The sequence below is a fragment of the Microtus ochrogaster genome (genome assembly GCF_000317375.1).
Source record: "Microtus ochrogaster isolate Prairie Vole_2 chromosome 14 unlocalized genomic scaffold, MicOch1.0 chr14_random_3, whole genome shotgun sequence".
NCBI lineage: Eukaryota > Metazoa > Chordata > Mammalia > Rodentia > Cricetidae > Microtus > Microtus ochrogaster.
The window spans coordinates 332,905-345,025 of record NW_004949098.1 but is presented as its reverse complement, the minus strand read 5'-3'; the positions used below and the strand labels follow the sequence as shown (position 1 = coordinate 345,025).

Sequence of the window (12,121 nt, the reverse complement as noted above, 5' to 3'; positions counted from 1 at the left end):
CACAGTACAGGTGTGTCCTAAAACACCACGTGTAGCATTGACAACACAGTACAGGTGTGTCCTAAACACCATTTCTTTTTGAGTCTTCTTTTCCTGAGTATGTTTTCTTGCAGGGGGTGAACATTCTATGAAAAGAAATCTGACCCAATGCGTATGTTTAATTATGAAACTTGTGTACACACACATAAACCCCAACCCTGCCTATTTCTTATTATGTAAATTATCTCATTTTATAGTTTTGGCTTTAAAATGTCATTTTGTGTGTGCCCATATGTGCCATGGCACTCATGTTGGCGTCAGAGGGCAACTTTGTATGGAATCTGCTCCCTGTTAACCTTTACATGGGTTCTGGAGGTCAAACTTAGGTTGACAGGCTTACACAATAAATTGAGCCATTTCACTGACTCAATATTTGCTTTATATAGTCACCATTACATACGGTACTTTTGTAGGTTCCTGAGTTAGGAGTTAACATCACTAGTAGTAAGAGATACAACTATGAAAAGCAGTTATGTGAAAAGCCTATACTTAATTTGAATTACAAATGTTTAATGTGTTACTTAGCTTTAACACAGAGACCTATACACCTGAGATAACCAACTTACAATGAGAAAAGGTTTGCGCATGGTGTCAAAAGATTTTAGCCCATGGTCACTGGACCCTGATGGTTGGGCACGGGTATCACGGTGGAATGCAGGCATGGCACCAGGAGTTCTGTTCTTATGGCAGCTGGGAAGCAGAGAGGAGGAAGGCCAGGGTCCCAACATCCCCTTTCAGATGCTGTTGTATAACAGTTTCCTCTGTGATAGAAACATTCCATCCTGCAGGAAGCTCTCTTAGCACCAAGGTAAGCAACTCAAATAGGAAAGTCCCCAAAACCAACCAGATTCACTAGGCCCCACCCTGCCAGGGTAAGCAATAAAACTTGAGAGTCCCTCTCCAAGGAGAAGAGTTGAAGCTATAACTACAAAGCTACAAAGAAGACTCCCGAGAGCAGAAGAGCTGCCCGGAAGAAGCAGACATCAGCCGAGCTGCCTGGAAGAAGCACAGAGCCACTCAGAAAGGACTCTCCAACTTGCTGAGCTGCCTGAGGCTGTGCAGTATGTTCCAAGTTTCCCAGATTTTCTGAGCTATCACCCATGCTGGGGTGGGCCTTGGACGCAGCTGTCTCTGAGTCATCTCTCTTCCTGTAAGTGACCCCTCACCCATACTCCTGTATGTAGCTCCAATAAAATTAACTGGTTCACCAAGTTGGACTTTGGTGGTATCCAAACTTTGGTATGGTTTTTTTTTTTTTCGTGAGATCCCTATCTGGGGTGAGCAGATGCGTGTGTGTTGTGTCTCCCTAGGAAAGTTCTATCACATAACTAGTACATACCCAGCTCTTTATTTTAAATGTCTTCATCCTGTAAAGGACCAGGAGGGCTCAGAGAAATGGTTAGTTCAGGAGCTAAGGCCAGGAAGTACAGCATGTACTCTAAACATCTTGTATAGAAAGCAAAAAGTACAAGTTGAATGCCTAGAGCTTGGGCAAGGGGTGGGGGATGTCCAAAGAGCACTGGAGCTGGCCTGAAGGAGTTTCCAACCAGTCAAATTTGGGAGAGGCTGAGCACAAATGAGGTAGCTGTAGCAAAACCACACTAAACATAAGCATTGGAAGAGAATGCCTAACTGATAAGACAACCACACAAGGATGAAGAGGAACCTTTCCTTATAACCACGGAAAAATGTTTCATTGCTGTTCTTCGTACCATGTTTACATGCACCACAAAAGGGAAACGGCTTTGTAAACCATGGGAACACCTTTATATCCTTTGAATTTGAACTTGTTGAAAACGCTTTTAGACTTGTTTAAACAGACCCATCTACCAGCACATGCACTGAGAACAATGTGGGCTAAACAAACCGGTACCATTTCTCAAGACCATGTACACTGTGTCCACTTGTGTGTTGCTAAACATCAAATGTATCTAGAAAAACAATTTAATAGTGTTTATGTATGCACATGCGTGTGCAAGGGAGAGAAAGAGATTGAGAGATTGATTATGAATGTTCGGGCAGGTACTCAAGGAGGCCAGAAGAGGGCATTGGATCCCCTGACGCTAGAGTTATAGGCAGTTGTGAGTCATTCAACAAGGGTGCTGGGAAATTTAGGTGCCCTGGGAGAGCAGCAAGTGCTCTTAATTGCATACACAGTAACTTCTTATTTCAATACTGAGCCACAGCACATCCTTTTTGAGGACATTTTAATTAAACAGCGCTGAATTCCAGCTCATGATATATACAATATTTTTTTTATTTTATTTTAAAGATGTATGTATACAAGTGCTTTGCTTGTATGTATGTATGTATGTATGTATGTATGTATGTGCACCATATGCATGCATAGTTCCCACATGTAGAAGCCAGAAGAGGGCATCAGATACTCTGGAACTGGAGTTACAAGATGGTTGTGAACTACATATAGATGGTGGGAACCAAACCTAGGTCTTCTGAAAGATCGACGGGTCTCTTAAGCACTGAACCGTTTCTCCAGTTCCAACAATATTCTTAAAAAGACAGCGTGAGGATAGCAGGAAATGTTAAGTATGGATGATAACGTAGCACGTGCCCGGCTGACACCATGCAGAGGACATCATGACAAAGCTCTACCCCGACTTCAGAGGCAGTCTTCCAGCTGATGCAACACGCATTAAGCACAGTTTACATTCTAAAAACTGTCATTAAAGAGGAGATTACAGGTCCCCTTGGATTTCTGGTAAAAGTATCTAAATGAGGGCGAGATGCACTTTGGTGGGCTACGTAACACTTCATGTAAGACCTACCCTCTTAAGATTTATTTGCAAGCACAGAATTAGCCACAGGTGCTATGTTGTGAGTAGCTTCCTAGAACTTAATAATGTCTGATAACTAACTTTACGCCCATTGGACAACTTCCCATTTCTCCACATCCCTGATAACCATCATTCTGTCTTCTAATCTTGTAAGTTGGACTGTGTTAGATACCTCACCTAAGTGAAACCATGTGGTCAGTAGTCTTCATCCTGTGACTGGACTATTTAACTTAGAGAGAATGTTTTCTAAACCTGCTAACGTTCAGAAAAATGCCAGGAACTAAATACAAGACAGACAGAGTGACAAAAATCATGACTCTGTCATTACCAATGAAAAATTAGTCCACTTAGGGATCACGGGGACCTGGACAGCTTTGTTCAGAATGCTTGTTGGATGCAAAAGGGAAGAAGTAACTTTACAATAGCAGTATCTGGCTCTCACCTCCTTCGCCTGTGATTAACAGGGCATCACTAAGAGAGGGAACGTTAGAACCTGAGGCGGGGGCAGTTTCACCACAAACTAAGCAAGTCCTTAGATCTTAACTTTCAGCCCACAGGAAACCAGCATCCAGAAGCAGACTAATCAACAGAAACTCAGAGTGCAGATTTGACAATGAAGGGTCAGCTAGTCCTGATCCCTTTGACAAATGCCACCTGCAGAACGGCATGACATTGCAGCCAGGATTATAGCACCTTGCAAAGAGCTGCAGCTGGAGCTCTCTCTGCAGGTAGTGATGTGCCACCCGGCTGCAAGAAACACACTCTGCAAGGCTTAGATCACGTGCATAGACAATATAACAATCAATACATGAATCAGTAATCGATAAATGGTGCTCCCCACAGCAAAATAAGGTTTAACGGCCTACTTGGTGCTACCACTCTGAACTTGCAGGTCATCAGGGGAGTTGATTCTATTTAAAACGTATTTGGTCTTCTGACATTTGGTTTTTCATGTTCATTACTTTCTAATTTTCACTATTTCCTCTTTTTGTTTTTTATTCCCCCACCACGCCACCTCTAACGTGGATAATCCTTACCATGTTTTTGCTAACACTAACAGGACGTTTAAAGAGGAAGGAGTTAGTGCCTCTTGAACTTATTCCATCTCCTGTACCATCTGGTTCTTGCTTTTGTTTTTTTTTTAATTATGTATACAGTGTTCTGCCTGCAGGTCATAAGAGGGAACCGTATCTCATTATAGATGGTTGGGAGCCACCATGCAGGTGCTGGGAACTGAACTTAGGACCCCTGGAAGGGCAGTCTGTGCTTGTCGCTACCTCTGAGTCATCGCTCTAGCCCCTTGCTAGTGTTCTTGTGAATAAACTTCCCTCTCTGGATTATAAGATGTTTAATATAAGCAGAGAGTGGCACATGCCTTTGATTCCAGCATCCAAGAGGTAAAGGTGGGGGGCAGGGTGGGGAATTTCTGAATTCCAGGTCAGGTCAGCCTGGTCTACATCGTGAATTCCAGGCTAGCCAGGGATATGTTAGACCCTGCCAGAAAGGAAGGGAGGAAAGAAGGGAGTACAGGAGGGATGGAGGGAGGAAGAAAGAAAGGAAAGGGGAGAAAAGAAGGAGAGAAAAGAAAGATGCTTAATATAGTAAATTCATTTCAATATGAGTACATTTTGTATTTTACTTATTTTGATGTTTTGTTTTCTGGGGCAGGGATTCATTTTGGGTAGACTAAATTGGCCTCAATCTCAATCTGTAATCAAGGATGACCTTGAACCTACACTTCTGCCTCTATCTCCCAAATGTTGGGATTATAGGCATGTATCGACATGCTTGATGAAGCTTTTGTTTATAGTGGTTTCAACCTTCCTAATGCTGCAACCCTTTAATACAGTTCCTCATGTTGTGGTGACCCCAACCATAATACTATTTTCACTGCTACTTCATAACTGTAATTTTGCTACTGTTATGAATTGTAATAAGAATATCTGTGTTTTCAGATGGTCTTAGGCAACCCCTAGGAAAGGGTTATTTGATCCCCCCAAAGAGGTTGTGACCCACAGGTTGAGAACCGCGGATTAGAAGAACGCTCGGTTATTCTATACATCTGAACCATTTAGCATTTACTGACAGGCCCTTTCCCAGCCGTCCCGGATAGTCTGCATTCCTGCAAGTTGGACATGTCTTAATGAGATCTTTACACGCGTGAATGGTGACTTAACTGAGCACTGATCTTGGTTACTCAAGAATATTTCAATACTCAGTGAACGGCAACAGATATATCCCACATAAAAACTTCCACTACTCAGTAAGAGAGAAGCAGGGCGACAAACTCACAAGGGCCCTTTACCAAAGAGGGCAAGTGGAAAAGCACGAGATTCTGTCATGCAGCACAGGGACAAAGACCGGCACCACTCAGTGCTGTGAGTTAGGTCACTACAACTACAGCAGGACACAGCCCCGGCCCTAGGGATAAACTCAGAGATCCCCTTGCCTCTGACTCCCGAGTGCTGGGATAAAGGCGTGAGCCCAGAAATCGGCCCTCCATACTTCCTGTTGAGAGAAACTCCCAGTTCTGAAAATGCCTCTGTGGAGCCCCCACGCCACAGGTGATCTTTCCAACAGGAAATTTGGGGTTGCCCACACCCCTGTTTCTGCTGTTTATTCTGGGGCAGGGTCCTGCTAAATTGTATGGGCTGGCCTTGACCTCACACTAATCTGGGCAGACCTTGAACTTCTGCTCTTCCTACCTCAGGCAACAGTACTCAGGATTACAGACCTGTGTCATAAGGCTCAATATTAAGCAATCTTTTGACAGGGAAGTCTATGCCCAAGGCTTCTTACTTTCCGCTTCTCACACTGCTTTGCAATGGACACGGCAGAGCGAATAATTCTTATAATCCGTATTGAGTGGTTGAGGCTCAGCATCATCTGTGGCCTTTGGATGCTAGCACCGTCACAACTGCTCCCACGGCTCAAAACGTCTTCACTTAGAGAAGGACAAAGCAGCCCTCCTTCTCAGTAAGAGTCATGGTTCTAGACTCATTTGCCCGAAATAGAATATTACCTTTATTTACTTAACCACGCTCAAATTCTTCCCTTAGATTTAAGACAGAGAAGACAGCTCCGAGGGCTGAAGGGACAGGGGCTGAGCAGGTTCTGGTCGAAAGAGTCCAACTGAGGAGCGTCAGCCCCAGGTGCTATGTCTGATGGAACTAATGCCTAAGTCTCTACCCTCGTGTGTTGAGGGCTGGGTAAGAAGCTCTGTCCTGGAGGCACAGTCCCTGGGGACTCTGGCTCACTCAGTTTCTAAGAGCCCCCGCACTGAGGAGGACTTTTATCTGGAGTTTCAGTGAATATTAGTCTGTGCACAAGGGCCTCTGACACTGCTGGGTCTCACCTACAGAGCTGGCTCCAAGTGTCTGGCTTCCTTCGTTGCCAGGCAACCAGGGCTGAGCGCCTAACTCACCAGATGCTGGAGGATGAAGTCCTTCAAGTGAGCTCCCCACTTTGCCCAAGCATGCCTTCTCTGTTGGTGGTCTCTAGTTTCTAAGTTGTGGAGTTCCTGAGGCCCCAGGATCGTTTCCCCAACACCCAGTGCTGTGAGCACTGACTGCTGGCAGACAAACCCTGGTGGCTTAGGATTAGGGCTAGCATCAGTTTTTAGGCGAGGAAATTTTTTTCTTTCACTAGGTTCCTCTGGGCTTCTTTCATCGGGTTTCAGAAAATGAACATTTTTGCTATTTGGATATTGGGTCACCAATTGTTCCCCTTTCAGTCCTATGTGACATTTCTTCCTTTTTCATCAAGGTAAAGAGAGAAATGACTCAACTCTTCTTCAGGAAAGTCCGCCTTCTCTCCGCGCGGCGGACAGTGAGACCAGAGGGAGGCCAGGTTTCTCTTTCTGAAATATATAGGAGCTCAGGAGCTCAACAGACTGTTTGTGGGAGAATGCCTCCTACACGGCCCGAGGTATTTTCCTTAACCCTATGCACTTAATCTTAAACTCATTAAGCCAGAAAGAAAGCTCTGTTCAACTCCTACCAGGCTGGGGGAGAAATGAAAGGGTTTTTTCAACCCTATCTTTAGCCAGAGGCAAATGAAACCACTCAGAATAAGGAGGGACCCCCAGTTTCTGAATGACCTCCCACCTTCCCCTCCCTCTTTACACACACACTATGGGGGCAGGAAAAGCACTTGCCAAAGCCTGACAGCCTGATTAGATCCTACCTACATGACAGAAACAGAGAGAGAAGCAACTACCACAAGATGACCTCCACATGCACACTGTGGCGTGTGAACACACTGGCAAGGAAACAGAAATCTAACAGACATAAAGGTCTCCACTTCCCAGTAGGGGAAGCCAAAAGCAGAATGCATACAGGGACTGTGAGCACCGTGTTCATGACACTGGTACACAGACTGTGCTCAGCCAGCGTTCATGACACTAGTACACAGACTGTGCACAGCCAGCGTTCATGACACTGGTACACAGACTGTGCACAGCCAGGCCCAGATCACACAGTGTTTATCTGTACAAGGCCTGAGCTTTTGTTTTATTTTGTTTTGAGACAGGCTTTCCCTGTAGCTATGGAGTCAGTCCTGGAACTTGCTCTGTAGACTAGGTTGGCCTCAAACTCACAGAGATCTGCCTGCCTCCCTCCCGAAGTGCTGGTATAAAGGCATGTGCCACCTCTGCCCGGCTAAGGCCTCAGCTTTTCAATGCAATGTTATGGGCAGCATGAATATACAGTCACATAAGATCCATTTCCAAGAGTGTCCACCAGCATGACACTTCCTGAGAGCTGGTGAAGTCCACAGCAGGGGGCAGGCAGACTATCAGGACCAGACCCGGATCAGGATTACTGGATAGAATTTTGTTTTGTTTTCTGATACAGGGTTTCTCTGTGCAGCCTCCTGGAATTTGCTTTGTAAACCAGGCTGGCCTCGAACTCAAGAGATCTGTCTGCCTCTGCTCCCCGAGTGCTGGGACTAAAGGCGTGCACAACCACTGCACAGCTCTGGATGAAATTCTTAAACATGATCAGGTAATCTGCAGTCTGTTACTGGCAATTCATCTAAGTACCTTTATATAATAGGTCCATTAACTGACCCAAGATAAAACGTGAAGAGTTTATACCTATGCTGATCACACATCTGTCAAGATAAAATACAGAGGTGGAATAAAGTTGATTAGTTAACCCAAAAATATTTGGGTACCTGCTAGCCTCGATGCTTCAGAACTACAAGAGACAATCCTGCAATCAAGAAGCACAGGCTTTAGCTGCAAAGGAGAGCACACAGAACAGTCAGGGAATCCTGACTCAGTACTGATGCTCACCACTCTCCAGGGGCTTCCACCTGCCTTCTTCACTCCCTCACATATGACCTTAGCCTCCAGTGTGAGCCCTCGCCCCTAATCATTGGTCTTCTCTACCCTCAGGCTTCTTTCCGCTCTACACATTCAGCCTGGAAACGGCCACAACTGAAATTTCAACCACCATCAACTGCAGCAGAATCGCCAACTCAGGGATCTGATCTTGCCCCCCCACCCTCCCCCACATCTGCAAGGCTGGCCTGTAGTTCTCTCCCACATCCAGTTGCCCAGCCTGGAATCTCAGGGGTCACATCAACTGTTCCTCCTTTCCACTCCTGGCGCGCGGCTGCTGAAGTTCTACCCATCTTTCCCCTCCTTCCTACTCAGCAGTTATGTTTTCGGGGAGGGGGGATGTGGCAGGTTTTCTGCAGAGCCCTGGCTGCCCTAGAACTTGCTCTGTAGACCAGGCTGGCCTTGAACTCAGATCCCTCTGCCTCTGCCTTCCAAGTGCTGGAATTAAAGGCACTCATAATTTCTGCTTGAGTTGTAAACTGGTTTCTCTGCTCAGTATCACCATCCCTCCCTGCCCTGAAACTGCTCTCCTGCCGCTCCCAGTTACATAGCAGCCACACCAGAACTTGTCTTTCTCGCTTCCCTCCACCACATTCTCACGTGGTTCTGCAGCCCTTTCACCTCCCTGTACCCACAGCCTCCCCGTACCATGCACTTCTTCTAGCCCTGCTGCCCCTCTATATTCCTCTAAAACTCGATCGGACATCACCTCTGTCAGCAAGTTTTTTCTGACACCCTCTCACTCGGGAACAGATTTTCCACTTTTATCCAAATACTCTATTGCCTTAATTTTTTTTTTTTTTAAAAAAAAAGACTATCCCATCAAACTGAATGCAATGGAAGGGGACAAATTTTCTAATGTCACCCGGTAGGCACCACAACCAGCCACATGTACTGAACAATGTCTTTCCCTCCCCTAGACTTTCACCTGGCTCCAGATAATAGAGACGCCTTTCTTGTACCTACTTTAGGCAGGAAACAGACTTAACATGCAGCAGTTCTATGACGTCTGCCCCATCTTTCCTGACCCTCACCATCTAACCTCCTGCCTGGGCTCTGGGTTAGTCGGTTCCCACAGTTTCCTGTTGGCTGCTCCTCGGATACATTAAGACAACGATTAAAAGCCAACACAGATGCTTCCTCATCTATGAAATGAGTAGATCTCAAAGGGTGCTTTTTCCACTGAGAGGTCATTTGGATTTGTTCTCTGTCCTACTCTGTCTCCTCTGGGCATTTCTCCATTCCTGAGCATGGACACAGGTAACCCCTGAAGTCCAGGGCCCTGTCCACCTCTGCCAAGTGTCACAGGATGGTTAACAGCAAACAAGATCTCTCTAATGCAAACTTCAAAATATTAGGAATATTTCAATACCACCCCAAAGGTAGTTAAAGACCCCACCACCTCTCAGAGAAAGCAATGACTTCCACATTGTCTAGATTTGTTTTGAAATTTCATGGTTGCCTTTAGTTTTAGTATCCAAGATTTAGAGAACAAACTTAGATGCATCCTATCCAAATACCCAAGAAAACCATAAGTTTTTATTTTTTTTTTTTTAAGACAGTCTCTCTACATGTACCAACTAGCCTATAACTTCTTATGTTGCCCATGTTGGCCTCAAACTCCTGATTCTCCAGCTTCGGTCTCCCAGGTGCTGGAATTAAAGGTGCATGCCACCACATGTTGCTCCGTAATTCTCACATATGGGCAATGCTCTTGCTATTCTGATTATCCAGTGATGTTTGCATTGGCCTCAACTGCACACTTGTCAAGAGTAAGTAAGAAACATGAACGGTAAGTTTCTTGTACTATGTTATAAGAGATGTCCTATTTTGGTTTTTTAAAAATGCTATGTATGAGCGTTTGTCTGTATCTATATATGTGCACTGTGTGTGTGTGCCCAGTACCCACAGAGGCCAGAAGAGGGAGTCAGATCCTCTGGAACTGGAGTTACAGATGGGTCTGAACTTCTTCTTGTGGGGCTGGTAACCGAACCCCAGTCCCCTGCAAGAGCAGCAAGTGCTCTTAAGCATATACGAGTGCTTAATGGACTTGCCAGGTCTCACTTTACATCCCTGCAAACTTTTGTTTTGTTTTGTTTTTCAAGGCAGGGTTTCTCTGTGTAACAGCCCTAGCTGTCCTGGAACTTGCTCTTGTAGACCAGGCTGACCTTGAACTCACAGAGATCCTCATCCCTCTGCCTTCTAGAGTGCTAGGACTAAAAACATATGCTACCACTGGCCAGCTAAACTTCTTATATAAACCTGCAAATTCTGCCTATCAAGAGTTAAGGGATACATTTCTGGAACATGGGATGGTCTCCATCTGTCATGGATCTCAGAGTGAGCAGTTTTGTTGAAAAACTTTCTCCTGAGCCTGAATTTCACAAACAGAGTCTATCCAGAACAGTCGAAAACAACACTCGATGTCTTTTCCCAACAGGAGCCTCAGGCCCTTCAGGAACTGAAGGCAAACCCCTCCATCCAGCTGCTGTAGTTAGGGCTTGCTTTTCAATTAGTTTCAATCACAATACGGCATGGCAGGGAGCCTACAGACTTGCCTCTGGGTAAAGGTCTGTAGTACAGGCCTGAGGACCCGGATTTGACCCCTGAAACCCACTTAAATGGGAAAACCAACTGCACAGAACTTCTCTCTGACTTCCCCTGCATCAAACACAAACATGACAACAACAAAGAGTATGGCATGGGTGGTGATTAAGAGCCCAAGTGCTTAAGTTCAAATCTCAATTCCACCGTTTCTATGACCTGATTTTGCTTCATCAGCTACCATGGAGCCACCCACATCATTTAACTGTACTGTGGATTAAATGTTGTTGTGACTGTGAAGTGCCTGGTCTGGTGTTCACGAATGCTACTGTTGCTGTCAGCAGCTTCCTGCTCCAGGTCATCACCTCCATCAGTAACTTCACCTCCAGGGTGTATCTGAAGGTTAGAGATGGCCCTAGCACTCCCAGCTAGTAAGTGATGGGGCTGGAATTCAGATTCTAAGACAGCCTTGTCCGACCCTCAGAGCCATAAAATGAGATTTAACAATTAACACATTTATTAAGTCCTAAGCAATAGGTAAGGGCATGGGGCACTACATTCAGGGAAGTGAGACAGACAAACACGTAAAGGCAAGAGGAGGAATTCTCGTGATCTGAACATGCTTCTCTCCCCCAAACAATAGGGATCAGGGGGCCTTCGGGGCCATCTAACAAGAAGCAGAGCTAGTAGGCTTGTTCACCCCTCAAAGAAACCCGGGGCCGAACTCTTTGTTCCAAGTGAATCCTGTCATGCTCCAGTCTTACACCCTGGAGTCTGGGGTAGCTGCAGCGCATGAGAGTCCAGACCCTCCTCACTAACTGGGACAAGCACTTTAGGAATCACATTGTTCATTTACTGCGTGCACATTTTAACAAGTTAGGAAGAAGCCTTTGTGTATCGCACAGGCACAAGAATCCAATGTGTTTGTCAAGAACACTGGTGTGTCTGCTCTGTCAGTACCTGAGACGCAACTGTCATTCATGGACCTTTCCTGAGCAACGGGGCACAGGAGCAGAGCACACCCCAGGCTGCCACCGCACCAAGGACCTCCTCCTCTGAGACTGTCTCATCCATGCGAGTGGTTCTAAGGCCCCCAAGGACAAGGCGTACAAACTGATGGGCTCTTTAGCCCCTGATCTGGGACACGGGGACACACACGACCCAGATCTACCCCAGCTAGAGCCCCTGACTTAGACGCTCCCTCCTGCTGCAATTCCAGGCTCAGGCCTACAGAGCCGAGTAAACACTCCCCTCCAAGCCACCTGCCCTGAGTGAAGACCCAAGACCTCTTCCTCTTCCAGGACCATCCATCCATCCGCTCCTTCCTCCCTCCCACTCCATTACACACGTTTTCATGCACAGCTCGTGGCATTTTCTTTTTTTTTTTTTTTTTTTTTTT

At 45.8% G+C, this 12,121-nt stretch overlaps 1 protein-coding gene across 4 annotated transcripts in view; it reads right to left on the bottom strand.

The window, feature by feature from the left end:
* The window catches only part of Tet3 (tet methylcytosine dioxygenase 3), a 102,573-nt gene that overhangs the window by 39,324 nt on the left and 51,128 nt on the right, over positions 1-12,121 (bottom strand). The gene's annotated exons all lie outside the window — the stretch shown is intronic.